The sequence below is a fragment of the Coregonus clupeaformis genome, unplaced genomic scaffold, assembly GCF_020615455.1.
Source record: "Coregonus clupeaformis isolate EN_2021a unplaced genomic scaffold, ASM2061545v1 scaf3491, whole genome shotgun sequence".
Lineage (NCBI taxonomy): Eukaryota > Metazoa > Chordata > Actinopteri > Salmoniformes > Salmonidae > Coregonus > Coregonus clupeaformis.
In genome coordinates, this window is record NW_025536945.1 from 1 (window position 1) to 16480 (window position 16480).

A 16480-nucleotide genomic window follows, 5' to 3' on the forward strand; every position below is an offset into this window, starting at 1 on the left:
ACCACCTGGAGCTTCTCCCCTGACACATAAGACATCTAGCTCAGTAGCATCAGTTGCCCTCTTTGTATAGAACATTACAGAGGTGCAAACATGAGTCACTGAGCCACTTTGTAACATGGACCATTTCTGTGCAGCTTGCCTTTTGCTCTTTGCATGCACGTACATCACTGTATTTGACCCTTGGGGCATGCCCACATCATAGCTGAGGGTGGGTGACATCTCACTGCTCACTCTGACACACTGGGTAAAATGTTATCCGTCTTAAGGCATCAGGGAAAAAGTTGAACTTGGACAGTTTTGAGACAAGGACCTCATGGTTAACAGTATCAAAGGCTTTCCTTAGGTCTAGAACACAGCCCCAACAACGCCCCCTTTGTCCATTTTGAACTTCACATTTTCCAGAAATGCTCCCTGTAGTAGGGGCGGCAGGTAGCTTAGTGGTTAAGAGCGTTGTGCCAGTAACCGAAACGACGCTGGTTCTAATCCCCGAGCCGACTAGGTGAAAAATCTGTCGATGTGCCCTTGAGCAAGGCACTTAACCATAATTGCTCCTGTAAGTCGCTCAGGATAAGAGCGTCTGCTAAATGACAAAAAAAAACATATTGGTTAGTGCTCTCTGTAGTAGACATATTGGTTAGTGCTCCCTGTTGTAGACATGTTGGTTAGTGCTCCCTGTAGTAGACATCTTGGTTAGTGCTCCCTGTAGTTGACATCTTGGTTAGTGCTCTCTGTTGTAGACATCTTGGTTAGTGCTCTCTGTAGTAGACATCTTGGTTAGTGCTCCCTGTAGTTAACATCTGTTGATGTTACATTTGATGCCGGATCGCCGAGGCATGCGTTGAAATGCTAAGCAGTGTACTTAGAAGCGGTGTGCCGATGCCTGTATAATTTTATCAGAAGCACGTGATCAATGACATCCGAAGCTTTTTTTCCACCTGATTGGTTTGGCATTGGTTTTGGTAGAAGACAAGAAGGCTACGCTGTGCATGCGCTACGTGGTGTGGGACGTAATCTATAAAAAAGCTGTGCAGCGACGCTCCCCATCCAACCTGACAGAGCTTGAGAGGATCTGCAGAGAAGAATGGGAGAAACTCCCCAAATACAGGTGTGCCAAGCTTGTAGCGTCATCCCCAAGAAGACTCCAGGCTGTAATCGCTGCTGAAGGTGTTTCAACAAATACTGAGTAAAGGGTCTGAATACTTATGTAAATGTAATATTTCCGTTTTTTATTTTGAATACATTTGCAAAAATTACTAAAAACCTGTTTTTGCTTTGTAATTTTGGGCTATTGTGTGTAGAATGATGAGGGGGAAAAAACTATTTAATCCATTTTAGAATAGTAACAAAATGTGAAAAAAGTGAAGGGGTCTGAATACACTGTATATCACGGTGTCTTCGTATTGTCTCAGCCTTAGGCCTATATATCACGGTGTCAAAGCATGCAATTATCACAACACATAGGTTGTAATAAATTATGGCTTTTTTTTTCCTGGCTTGGCTTTCCTACCGATTTTACCCACAGCTACTGGTATAGAGGAAGGTATCGAGGAAGGTATCGGCTGGTATAGAGGAAGGTATCGGCTGGTATACATTTAACATTTACGTCATTTAGCAGACGCTCTTATCCAGAGCGACTTACAGTTAGTGCATGGCATTTTTTTCATACTGGCCCCCCGTGGGAATCGAACCCACAACCCTGGCGTTGCAAACGCCATGCTCTACCAACTGAGCTACCTCCCTGCCAGCCATTCCCTCCCCTACCCTGGACGACGCTGGGCCAATTGTGCGCCGCCCCATTGTCTCCCGGTTGCGGCCAGCTACAGCAGAGCCTGGATTCGAACCAGGATCTCTAGTGGCACAGCTAGCACTGCGATGCAGTGCCTTAGACCACTGCGCCACTCGGGAGGGTATAGAGGAAGATATCTACTGGTATAGAGGAAGATATCTACTGGTATAGAGGAAGGTATTGGCTGGTATAGAGGAAGGTATCTACCAGTGGCGGCTGGTGAAAAATATTCTCGGTGGGGCTGTGCCATACTTTTTTTTTCCTGTAACCATCGCGATATATTTTAACACAAACTGCAGGACAGCAGTGCTCAGTGAAACATTCAGTAATTATTTAATGCCAATATTAAAAGTTCGAGGCATTCTTACACAAAAACATATTACACAAACCCAAGCCTTTCATTTTGCATTTAAAGTGAACTTTTCACCATTGGTAGTAAACAGGCAACGCAACAGGCATGCTGTCAGAACAGAGTGGAAAGTGGACAATAACATGAAATTATTATAAAGTTTATAGGAAATCTTACACTGTATAAAAAGGATGTATAATATAGAAATGGATATCAAGTGGATGAACTCAAACCTTTGACTGGAAGAATAGCATACAGTATTTTATGATCATACTAAATGTGACTAATTGTTAATGTGCTCCAGAACTGCAACAATTAATTGATACAAAAACAACATATATACAGTAATATTAGCAAAGACACTATTAAGACTTTCTAGAGTACCATATATAACTGGATTTTTTATGCTAAGGTCAACTATATACAAAGAAACATGCGGCCAGAGCTGCTCTGTGTGTGTGTGTCTGTCATCTTATTTGTACAGGAATTTTGCCCGTCTGTCCTTCTGAGTGGCAAACCTCTCAATGACCCTTTGATTAAAGTCAGGAATGTCCCTGACAAGTTTCTTCTCCATGGAGAGCATGGCCAGAGCGTTCAGGCGATCCTGTGTCATGCTGTTTCTCAGAAGGTCTTGATCCTTTTCAGTGTAGAGAAGCACCTTTCTGACTCAGCAGTTGTCATGGGTGTGGTGATGAGGATCTTGAGGAGGCTGGCAGTCTCTGTGAAAGTGCTCTGAAGGTTGTTCTCCATGAAGAACTGGTACAGGGGCACTGCACCACTACAGCCTTGAACTCACTGTTCTCATAGATGAGGGACAGTTCGGTTTTGAGCTTGGCCTTGTTCAACATGGGGGTACGCCTCCACGGTTGTTTCAAGCGCTGTATCGGGGAACTTCACACTGTGTTGTGGGAACAACTCTCCGTGCAATAGTGTTGCGCTGATGAGGTGCTGGGTGAAGGAGAACCTCTCTTTGGCATGACTCAGGATGGTATCACATACCTGTAAAAGATACATCATCAGCTTTAATTTGCAATTAAGCTATTTTGATGCAAGTGATCCTGACTGACACATGCCTATGTCCAACTCAAGTATATGATTACCAAGGTGCTGATTGTTCAGGGTTTTGGCTACATACTACCAGGCCTGAAAAAAAGTTCTAGGGGGAAACACTGACAATTACATCACAACTTACCTCTATAGCCAACCTCTGTTGTTCTCCTGGTCCCAGCATCCTCCGGCGCTTGATGGGCTGTTGCTGCTCGTCAGATGCGCTGTCCCCACACAAAGAGGGGAATTGAGGCCCCTGGGTCCAAAAAAAATAAAGTTTAATTTGATAACTTGCAATCAGACTTCTTAACTCACTGTAATTCCCCCTCAACACACAACCAGTGACTTTTATATATATATATATATATATAGACAGACAGACAGACAGACAGACAGACAGACAGATAGTGTGTATATACACACAAACTATGTCTAGTAACTGCTTTTAACCTGTGATGTACATAATTAACTGATGTTATTACGTTTTAAAGCCTTTTTCTATTACATTTGTGAGAGGGATGCAACATCATTTTGTTCTGCTGTGCACTTAGCAATAAAGTTAATCTTCAATAACAACTAGGCCTCTTCTAGAAATTGACCTGGTGGACACCTGAATAATTATTACAAACTGTGTAGTACTTTCCTGCATTATTATCAACGTCTGATTGTGTCTTCTCTTTCCTTTTAAAATACTAAAACAAATATAATTGTGACGGCTCTATGATAATCACTCACTTTGATGACCAGACACATTTAGGCTTTTAAACTGTTGTAAGTGAACTATTCATCTTTCTAACAACATCTTTATCAGCCAATAGTAAATATAGTTATTTACCTGATTGTTAGCATGCTGTCTGTGAACCTCTGGACAAGTGCTTTAATGAAGACAGGGTCGATGTTCCTCTTCTGCAGCTGGCTGAAAAGCATGTCCACATTTGGCATGATCTTGTGGAACAGTGCCAGGAAAAAAACAGAAAGCCTCGTCTTCGAGCATCCTCACAAAGCCCCCGCCTCTCTGACAGTCGGGCATCAAAGTTCCCAGAGTCTCTGATGGTCTGGAAACACGTTAGGAGGTCATCCCTGTACTCGTACACAGTGTTTACAGCGTCGACTGTGGAAGTTCCACCGTGTTGTAGAGGCTCTGGGGAGTCTATGCGCAACCACTTCGTCAAGCACGGTGGTTCGCTTGGGAGACCTGGAGAAGAAAGCAGAAAATCCTGCAAGGTCGGAAAAGAAAGTGCCGATCCTGGGAATGCGTGAAGTAGCCTGCTGCATGATGAGGTTCAGCTGATGTGCATAGCAGTGGACGTAGTGCGCATTTTCGTACACATCCACTATTTTACGCTGCACTCCGCCGGTGGCTCCCCTCATCACACTTGCTCCGTCGTAAGCCTGGGCAATAAGTTTGGCCTTTGTCCATGTGAGAGTATGGTGCTGAGCCTCTCCAGCAGCGCTGTAGCGATGGTGTCGGCGGTTGCGTTCTCGATCAAAATGAACTCGAAAAACGCTCTTGGACGTTACTTTTAGCATCGATGTAGCGTATCACAAGCACCAACTGGCAGTGGGTGGAAACGTCAGTCGTCTCGTCGGCTTGAATGGCGATAAAATCAGCACTCTTTACTTCCTCCAGGATGTAATCCTTAAGCACTGACAGCATACAGTCCAACAGCTCGTTTCTGTATCGTCTTTGACGTGCCCTTAAAAACGGTAGCTGTCTTCAGGTGCTCCTCCAGCACACTGTCGAGGGAGGCAACAAAATCCACTAAGCCCCGGAAAATGCCGGGGTTGTCCGAGGAGTCAGTCTCCTCGTGCCCACGCAAGGCCAACTCAAAAGCCCCACAGAACTTCACACAATCGATAATTTTGGATAGAATGTGCCTGTTTTTATCCACCTCCTCATTGTGTTTCCTCACCGCAATCCTGTGGCCGTCATCCAGCTGCGTAGCAATGTTCACCCTTCCTAATACAGCTAGCTTTACAGAGTTGTCCATGTGTGCCCTGGTGTTCTCATGTTTCTTTACCTTCTCTGACAGGTGCTTCATATCCCTCACTCCGGTACCTGTCCATGCTGAATCTGACCCCGTCGTTTTTAAAAGCAAGCACGGAAAGCAAAATAAAGCATTAGCATCAGTGCACCCAGCTAGCCAAGCCTTCCTGGTGTACCAGCTACGGGAGAAGCCGCGCATATACTGCTTCCCTTTCTCGCTAGCCTGCTGTCTGATTGAGAGGTCAGGTTGATCTGGGCCCAGCTCTTTCACCCGAACTTTCTCTGACAAAGTTCTCCTCTCAAACGGATCTTGGAGGAGAGATTTCACCGAGTTAGGGTTGGGTCTTGGAGGAGTAACGTTTGCGCTCGCCATTGTCGTCTAGTAAAAATGGCGCCACTGGAGCCCGGTCCTTATTTTATCAGGGGCGAGCTTGGGGCGATAAAATAATCGCCCTCCTTGGATTCGAATTAAAATCGCTGATTAGCTACATTTTATGTCATACATTCATATCTTAAATTAGCAATTGGCTTAACCCTGCTACGTAGACCCGCCTCCTCGGGGCACTTTCTGTGTCGCCCAGAGCTGACGAGGCGTTTGACAGGCAGAGGAAAGGTTGCGAATATGATTTTCTATCATATCTTACACATATTACTGTGTGCATTCCATATTTCAAACACACAAATATTGACATACTGATGTTTTTATTATTATTATTATTATTTTTATTTATTTTTTATTTTATTTTTTTAAATAATTTTATTTAAGGGGGCGGCGCCCTAGCGCCCTCTATCGGCCAGCCGCCACTGGTATCTACTGGTATAGAGGAAGGTATTGGCTGGTATAGAGGAAGGTATCTACTGGTATAGAGGAAGGTATCTACTGGTATACATTTACATTTTAGTCATTTAGCAGACGCTCTTATCCAGAGCGACTTACAGTTAGTGAGTGCATACATTATTATTATTTTATATTTTATTTTTATACTGGCCCCCGTGGGAATCGAACCCACAACCCTGGCGTTGCAAACGCCATGCTCTACCAACTGAGCTACCTCCCTGCCAGCCATTCCCTCCCCAAAATAAAATGTACCATCTGGGTTAACTTGGCTGAGCTTATGAAAACAGATGTAATGTGAGTGTCATCCCAGATGTGGAAAAACACCGTTTTCAAAGCGTAGTACATCTAATGTTTACCTAAGTACAACGTCATCACTAGTTGTTACACAGGATTTAGCTAGTTAAAATGAAGTGTATCTTGAGAGGTACTTGAGTTGTAACTAATGTGCCATTATACAGTACATTACCCATTCTGACAACCTGGCCCTCATTTGAAAGCTTCTGGAAGTGTGATCCAAGTGGGAGGATAAACACTAAGTACACCAGAGTACATGTAATAACTGCATAAATACAATGTACTTACTAGTTGTTACACAGGATTAGTTCAAATTAAAGTGTTTCTCGAGGGCGTAAAAATTAAGTGTGTATTTCTATTACAGCATGTTGGATGACTGTCATTCATATTCCATTCACCCAGCTCAATGTAACAGCGATAGGTTTAGGCTACTACATGATACTTGCATTTTCTCTATTACCATTCATGGAGGTTACTGCACCCTAGCCTATGGATGAACGATTACACAACGTAGGTGCACACAGGTTGAGAGAAAATGTTGAGGTGACACATGGACAGACAGCGACACATTCAATACCGCCTTGTACACTCTTGCCTGCATCTAGCTGATCTAGGATGTAATCATTAGTCCAACGGTTGCAAATGAGAGTTTCTATTTGACAAATTCAGGTACGTTTATCCCCGTTTCGTTCTGTTTGCTTCGGTTTAAGAAACGTTTTTCAACAGAATCGGTGGAATGAATACACCCCTGATCACGCTTAAACACAGTTCACTTTCATAGCAGCCACGTTGTATTCCTTCTCGCATCTATGCGCTCTCCTCCTCTCACCTTTTCCCTTCGCTTCTGGACTTCAATGCAAACCACATCAGCTGTATGTGACCAGGCAAAAAAAAAAATCAAAGCCAAACCAAATCATAACTGCTACACACAGCCTACATCATTGTCACCATATTATGTCAAGTAACGTCATTGTCAGCATAGCTAATAGAACTAAGTAACTAAGAACTTAGTAAATCCACTACAATCATGCAGTAAATTTCAAATCAAATCAAATGTTATTGGTCACACACACATATTGAGCAGATGTTATTGCAGGTGTAGCGAAATGCAGTGCAGTAGTATCTAACAATTCACAACAATACACGCAAATCTAAAAGTAGAAGAATGGAATTAAGAAATGTATAAATATTAGGATGAGCAATGTCTGAGTGGCATTGACTAAAATACAAATCAAATCAAATGTTATTTGTCACATGAGCCGAATACAACAGGTGTAGACCTTCCAGTGAAATGCTTACTTACAAGCCCTTAACCAACAATGCAGTTTTAAGAAAGAATATCAAAAATACATCACAAAAAAATTTAATAATACGAAATAAAAGTAACAAATAATTAAAGAGCAGCAGTAAAAATAACAATAGCGAAGCTATATACAGGGGGTACCGGCACCGAGTCAATGTGCGGGGGCACCGGTTAGTCGAGGTAATTTAGGTAATATGTACAGGTATTACCTGTAGGTAGACTATGCATAGATAATAAACAGAGAGTAGCAGCAGCGTAAAAGAGGGGTGGGGGGCAGTGCAAATAGTCTGGGTAGCTATTTGATTAGATGTTCAGGAGTCTTATGGCTTGGGGGTAGAAGCTGTTTAGAAGCCTCTTGGACCTAGACTTGGCGCTCCGGTACCGCTTGCCGTGCGGTAGCAGAGAGAACAGTTTATGACTAGGGTGGCTGGAGTCTCTGACAATTTTTAGGGTCTTCCTCTGACACCGCCTGGTATAGAGGTCCTGGATGGCAGGAAGCTTGGCCCCAGTGATGTACTGGGCCGTACGCACTACCCTCTGTAGTGCCTTGTGGTCGGAGGCCGAGCAGTTGCCATACCAGGCAGTGATGCAACCAGTCAGGATGCTCTCGATGGTGCAGCTGTAAAACCTTTTGAGGGTATGAGGACCCATGCCAAATCTTTTCAGTCTCCTTAGGGGGAATAGGTTTTGTCGTGCCCTCTTCACGACTGTCTTGGTGTGCTTGGACCATGTTAGTTTGTTGGTGATGTGGACACCAAGGAACTTGAAGCTCTCAACCTGCTCCACTACACCCCCGTCGATGAGAATGGGAGTGTGCTCGGTCCTCTTCTTTTTCCTGTAGTCCACAATCATCTCCTTTGTCTTGTTCACGTTGAGGGAAAGGTTGCTGTCCTGGCACCACACGGCCAGGTCTCTGACCTCCTCCCTATAGGCTGTCTCGTTGTTGTCGGTGATCAGGCCTACCACTGTTGTGTCGTCGGCAAACTTAATGATGGTGTTGGAGTCATGCCTGGCCATGCAGTCATGAGTGAACAGGGAGTACAGGAGGGGACAGGACTGAGCACGCACCCCTGAGGGGCCCCCGTGTTGAGGATCAGCGTGGCAGATGTGTTGTTACCTACCCTTACCACCTGGGTGGCGGCCCATCAGGAAGTCCAGGATCCAGTTGCAGAGGGAGGTGTTTAGTCCCAGGGTCCTTAGCTTAGTGATGAGCTTTGAGGGCACTATGGTGTTGAACGCTGAGCTGTAGTCAATGAATAGCACTCTCACATAGGTGTTCCTTTTGTCCAGGTGTGAAAGGGCAGTGTGGAGCGCAATAGAGATTGCATCATCTGCATCACCCACCCGTAGTATGCGCTCCAGCAGGTATATCTCACTGGTCATCCCCAAAGCCAACACCTCCTTTGGCCGCCATTCCTTCCAGTTCTCTGCTGCCAATGACTGGAACGAACTGCAAAAATCTCTGAAGCTGGAGACTCTTATCTCCCTCACTAACATTAAGCATCAGTTGTCAGAGCAGCTTACCGATAACTGCACCTGTACACAGCCCAACTGTAATTAGCCCACCCAACTACCTCATCCCCATATTGTTATTTATTTTACTAATTTGCACCCCAGTATCTCTATTTGCATAGAATCTTCTGCACATCTATCACTCCAGTGTTAATACTAATTGTAATTATTTTGCACTATGGCCTATTTATTGCCTTACCTCCATAACATACTACATTTGCACACGCTGTATATAGATTTTCTATTTTTCTATTGTGTTATTGACTGTACGTTTTTGTTTATCCCATATGTAACTCTGTGTTGTTGTTGTATTTATCGCACTGCTTTGCTTTATCTTGGCCAGGTCGCAGTTGTAAATGAGAACTTGTTCTCAACTGGCTTACCTGGTTTAAAAAAATACTCCAGTCAACAGATGGCGATGTGAGGCTTTCAGGTGATGCTTCTGCGTGACGTATAATCTAGTGGACGGCAGACTTCTGATTCAACCACGTCGGTTGCTTGCTAGCGAATATAAAACCGAAATACTTTAGACAATCTTGTGTATATTAATGTCAGTGTTTTTAAACATAATTCTGTTTACTAGTTAAAAAACGTAATTTGCTTGTTCAATTAAATTGGCTAATTTGTTACATTGATAACTTTACTGGACTATGCTAATGCTAACTATCTAGCTAGCTAACATCCCCGACCATGAGCTCACTAAGATATACTGAGAAAGAAGCTCTGGGGCTGAACATTATCGTAAAAGAATATGAAGATGAGGATATTACATTTAAAGGACAGGAAGAAGCTTTCAGAATAAAAAAGGAAGAAGAGGAGGTTGATATTACAGTGAAAGAAGAGAAAGAACCGTTTGGAGTGAAAGAGGAAGAGGAGGAAGTAGAAGCTTTCAGAATCAAAAAGGAGGAAGAGGAGGCTATCACATTGAAGGAAGAGAATGGAGTGAAAGAAGAGGAAGAACCTTTTGGAGTGAAAGAGGAAGAGGAGGAAGTAGAAGCTTTCAGAATCAAAAAGGAGGAGGATGCCATAACATTGAAAGAAGAGGAAGAACCTTTTGGAGTAAAAGAGGAAGAGGAGGCTATCTCAATAAAAGAGAAGCAGGAAGACGTTTTGGGAGTGAAGGAGGAGGAGACTGGAGATCAGATTAACACCAGTGAGTACTGTCTTAAAAACAGGGGCACAAACTATGCAATTGTTGAACTAATGTGGGGTTTTAAAGGGGCATTCTACTTTAGTTTTACACTTGAATATGTTGTTCAGTACTGTAGGAATTGTTAAAGGGGCAATCCGCCATTGGTTCATGCATTTCTGGGTCTTTTAAATGTATAGATTTATTGAATTTGCCATGTGTTATATATTAAAGTGCACCTCATCTAATATAACAGGCTTTTAAAAATGCAATATTGGTGCATAATTTCTACTTAAAATATCAAAGGGACACAAATGGTAGCGCTTTCCTGGAACGAACCTTTTACAATTGCATCATAAACAATATTTTATGAAATCATGATGAAAGTGGCCATTTTAGGCCCTGTTTAGATATATTAATGCCTCTTGTAAGACCCTATGATTGCAATAGAAGATAATACGTTTACCATTTGTTTGATGTTCTCGTTCACACAGGAGAGAGACATGACTATCATGGATCCTCTGGGGAGCCTCAACAACATCCTGATGCTGACGAGGCAGAGAAGAGTCTTTCCAGATCAGAACAGGTCTGGTCTAGCATACAGCTTGCTCTGTCGGGGTCTGGGCTGGGTTTCTGTAAAGCACTTTATGACAACAGTGACATCAGCATCCATAATGATATGTGTCTGTGTCCCCTCTTAATGATTACCAGGACAACGCTAGCCCTTCCTCCCTCCCAGAGTCCCTGTGTCGTACCTCTCCCAGTAGCACCTTACTGCTGGGTCTGAAGAGGTTGTCTGTGCGGCTGGTGGACTGCGGGAAAACAATGGGGCCAAGTGGAACTGTGAGAGGAGGAGAAGAGAAGAAAGGAGCAGATTTGACTCATCAAAGTAAGTGCTGTAGTTTAGTTTGAACAAATAAAATAGATCTGCCCACTGGTATCTGTTACCAGGACAACCAGCAGAGTTCTGTTAGTTGACATGAAGGTAGACTGGTATATTTCCACCACAGTAGACAGTTCTGTTAGTTGACATGAAGATAGACTGGTGGATATGGATGTTATGAATATCATAACACTGAAAAAGGATTCTGCCAATGAAAAGAGAAAAACCAATAGACTATATAAAACCTTGATGAAAGTTAGATTTAGAGAGAAAGTTTCAAGATGATCTGATGTTTTACAAATACTTTTCCTATATATATTTCCACCACAAAAGTGCCTTTGAACGGGGTATAGTGGTAGTAGGTACCAGGCGGGGTACGGTAGTAGGTACCAGGCGGGGTATGGTAGTAGGTACCAGGCGGGGTATGGTAGTAGGTACCAGGCGGGGTATGGTAGTAGGTACCAGGCGGGGTATGGTAGTAGGTACCAGGCTGGGTATGGTAGTAGGTACCAGGCGGGGTATGGTAGTAGGTGCCAGGCGGGGGTATGGTAGTAGGTACCAGGCGGGGTATGGTAGTAGGTACCAGGCGGGGTATGGTAGTAGGTACCAGGCGGGGGTATGGTAGTAGGTACCAGGCGGGGTATGGTAGTAGGTACCAGGCGGGGTATGGTAGTAGGTACCAGGCGGGGTATGGTAGTAGGTACCAGGGGGGATGGTAGTAGGTACCATGCGGGGTATGGTAGTAGGTACCAGGCGGGGGTATGGTAGTACGTGCCAGGCGGGTATGGTAGTAGGTACCAGGCGGGGTATGGTAGTAGGTACCAGGCGGGGTATGGTAGTAGGTACCAGGCGGGGTATGGTAGTAGGTACCAGGCGGGGTATGGTAGTAGGTACCAGACGGGGTATGGTAGTAGGTACCAGGCGGGGTATGGTAGTAGGTACCAGGCGGGGTATGGTAGTAGGTGCCAGGCGGGGTATGGTAGTAGGTACCAGGCGGGGTATGGTAGTAGGTACCAGGCGGGGTATGGTAGTAGGTACCAGGCGGGGTATGGTAGTAGGTACCAGGTGGGGTATGGTAGTAGGTACCAGGCGGGGTATGGTAGTAGGTACCAGGTGGGGTATGGTAGTAGGTACCAGGCGGGGTATGGTAGTAGGTACCAGGCGGGGTATGGTAGTATGTGCCAGGCGGGGTATGGTAGTAGGTACCAGGCGGGGTATGGTAGTAGGTACCAGGCGGGGTATGGTAGTAGGTACCAGGCGGGGTATGGTAGTAGGTACCAGGCGGGGTATGGTAGTAGGTACCAGGCGGGGTATGGTAGTAGGTACCAGGCGGGGTATGGTAGTAGGTACCAGGCGGGGGTATGGTAGTAGGTACCAGGCGGGGTATGGTAGTAGGTACCAGGCGGGGTATGGTAGTAGGTACCAGGCGGGGTATGGTAGTAGGTACCAGGCGGGGTGGTAGTAGGTACCAGGCGGGGTATGGTAGGTACAGGTGGTAGGTACGACCGGTATGGTAGTAGGTACCAGGCGGGGTATGGTAGTAGGTACCAGGCGGGGTATGGTAGTAGGTACCAGGCTGGGGTATGGTAGTAGGTACCAGGCGGGGTATGGTAGTAGGTACCAGGCGGGGTATGGTAGTAGGTACCAGGCGGGGTATGGTAGTAGGTACCAGGCGGGGTATGGTAGTAGGTACCAGGCGGGGTATGGTAGTAGGTACCAGGCGGGGTATGGTAGTAGGTACCAGGCGGGGTATGGTAGTAGGTACCAGGCTGGGTATGGTAGTAGGTACCAGGCGGGGTATGGTAGTAGGTACCAGGCTGGGTATGGTAGTAGGTACCAGGCGGGGTATGGTAGTAGGTACCAGGCGGGGTATGGTAGTAGGTACCAGGCGGGGTATGGTAGTAGGTACCAGGCGGGGTATGGTAGTAGGTACCAGGCTGGGTATGGTGGTAGTAGGTGCCAGGCGCACCGGTTTGTGTCAAGAACTGCCACGCTGCTGGGTTTTTCACGCTCAACAGTTTCCCGTGTGTATCAAGAACGGTTCACCACCCAAAGGACATCCAGCCAACTTGACACAACTGTGGGAAGCATTGGAGTCAACATGGGCCAGCATCCCTTTTGGATCTCTTTCGACACCTTGCAGAGTCCATACCCCGACGAATTGAGGATGTTCTTAGTGCAAAGGGGGGTGCAACTCAGTGCAACTCAATATTAGGAAGGTGTCTCTAATGTTTGGTATACTCAGTGTATGTTTGCCACTATTGCATCAAATACACCGGACATATCGCCTCAGGTGTCCCCGCCCCCTCAGACAGGCGGATACCACAGCCTCTTTCAGATAATAATACATGTAATTATTATACAATTATCAATAATACAATATATATATATATATATATATATATATATATATATATATATATATATATATATATATACAGTGGGGAAAAAAGTATTTAGTCAGCCACCAATTGTGCAAGTTCTCCCACTTAAAAAAGATGAGAGAGGCCTGTAATTTTCATCATAGGTACACGTCAACTATGACAGACAAAATGAGGAAAAAAAATCCAGGAAATCACATTGTAGGATTTTTAATGAATTTATTTGCAAATTATGGTGGAAAATAAGTATTTGGTCAATAACAAAAGTTTCTCAATACTTTGTTATATACCCTTTGTTGGCAATGACACAGGTCAAACGTTTTCTGTAAGTCTTCACAAGGTTTTCACACACTGTTGCTGGTATTTTGGCCCATTCCTCCATGCAGATCTCCTCTAGAGCAGTGATGTTTTGGGGCTGTTGCTGGGCAACACAGAGTTTCAACTCCCTCCAAAGATTTTCTATGGGGTTGAGATCTGGAGACTGGCTAGGCCACGCCAGGACCTTGAAATGCTTCTTACGAAGCCACTCCTTCATTGCCCGGGTGGTGTGTTTGGGACCTTCTCCACATTTTGTTACGTTACAGCCTTATTCTAAAATACATTAAATAGTTTTTTTTCTCCCTCATCAATCTACACCGTAATGACAAAGCAAAAACAGGATTTTAGAAATGTTTGCAAATGTATAAAAAAATAACCTGGAAGTATTACATTTACGTAAGTATTCAGACCCTTTACTCAGTACTTTGTTGAAGCGCCTTTGGCAGAGATTACAGCCTCGGTTCTTCTTCGGTATGACGCTACAAGCTTGGCACACCAGTATTTGGGGAGTTTCTCCCATTCTTCTCTGCAGATCCTCTCAAGCTCTGTCAGGTTGGATGGGGAGCGTCGCTGCACAGCTATTTTCAGGTCTCTCCAGAGATGTTAGATCGGGTTCAAGTCCGGGCTCTGGCTGGGCCACTCAAGGACATTCAGAGACTTGTCCCAAAAGCCACTCCTGCGTTGTCTTGGCTGTGTGCTTAGGGTCGTTGTCCTGTTGGAAGGTGAACATTTGCCCCAGTCTGAGGTCCTGAGCGCTCTGGAGCAGGTTTTCATCAACGATCTCTCTGTATTTTGCTCCGTTCATCTTTCCCTCGATCCTGACTAGTCTCCCAGTCCCTGCCGCTGAAAAACATCCCCAAAGCATGATGCTGCCACCGCCATGCTTCACCATAGGGATGGTGCCAGGATCCTCCAGACGTGACGCTTGGCATTCAGGCCAAAGAGTTCAATCTTGGTTTCATCAGACCAGAGATTCTTGTTTCTCATGGTCTGAGAGTCCTTTAAGTGCCTTTTGGCAAATTCCAAGCGGGCTGTCATGTGCCTTTTACTCAGGAGTGGCTTCCATCTGGCCACTCTACCATAAAGGCCTGATTGGTGGAGTGCTGCAGAGATTGTTGTCCTTCTGGAAGGTTCTCCCATCTCCACAGAGGAACTCTGGAGCTCTGTCAGAGGGACCATTGGGTTCTTGGTCACCTCCCTGACCAAGGCCCTTCTCCCCCGATTGCTCAGTTTGGCTGGCGGCCAAGTCTAGGAAGAGTCTTGGTGGTTCCAAACTTATGCCATTTAAGAATGGAGGCCACTGTTCTTGGGGACCTTCAATGCTGCAGAAATATTTTGGTACCCTTCCCCAGATCTGTGCCTTGACATAATCCTGTCTCGGCGCTCTACGGACAATTCCTTCGACCTCGTGGCTTGGTTTTTGCTCTGACATGCACGGTCAACTGTGGTAACTTATATAGACAGGTGTGTGCCTTTCCAAATCATATGCAATCAATTGCATTTACCACAGGTGGACTCCAATCATGTTGTAGATACTTCTCAAGGATGATCAATGGAAACAGGATGTACCTGAGCTCAATTTCCCGTCTCAAAGTAAAGGGTCTGAATACTTACGTTGTTGTTGTTGCTGTTACAGAAAATCAAATAAATGGAAAAACACATTTGAAAGATAGTCATTATTAGCCTGGTTCTATTATGGGACAAAAATGACTGTGACCAAATCATGTGCTATTTCATTGAGGGAAAATGTATTTACTATCACTGTTGTGGTTGTCTCACCTAGCTGCCTTAAGATGGATGCACTAACTGCAAGTTGGTCTGGATAGTGACCATACTATTCCCTTAAAGCCACACACTAAAATACATGGGCAATGCAAATGTAAACAATAGAGCAAATGCATCACATGCAAAGAGCACTTGACTGTAAGTCTCTCTGGATAAGAGGGTCTGCTAAATGACTCAAATAGAAATGTATGTGGAGATTTCATTCAGGTCTCCCTGTTTAACCACTCTGTTTGTCTTTGGCAGAAGAGAGACCAGACTCAGAGGAACCAGAGACGTCTGAACCAGCGAGACGACACCACTGTTCCCAGTGTGGAAAGAGTTTTACCCGGCTATGGAATCTGAGAACGCATGAGATGACACACACAGGGGAGAAGCCTTTGCAATGCTCTCATTGTGCAAAGAGTTTTACCCATTTATGGAACCTAAAATCACATGAGAGAAGACACACAGGAGATAAGCCTTACCAATGCTCCCAGTGTGGAAAGAGATTTATTGAGTCAACACAACTGAAAGTTCATAACAGAATACACACAGGGGAAAAACCATTCCAATGCTCTCAGTGTGAAAAGCGTTTTAGCTGGTCAGGGACACTGAAAGAGCATGAGAGAACACACACAGGAGAAAAGCCATTCCAATGCTCGCAGTGTGGAAAGGGTTTTACCCAGTTACGAAACCTGAAAACGCATGAGATGATTCACACAGGAGATAAGCCTTTCCAATGCTCTCAGTGTGGAAAGAATTTTATCCTGTTAGTGAACCTGAAATCACATGATAGAATACACACAGGGGAAAAGCCTTACCATTGTTTCCATTGTGAAAAGAGTTTCAGCTGGTCAGGGCAACTGAAAGAGCATGAGAGAATACACAC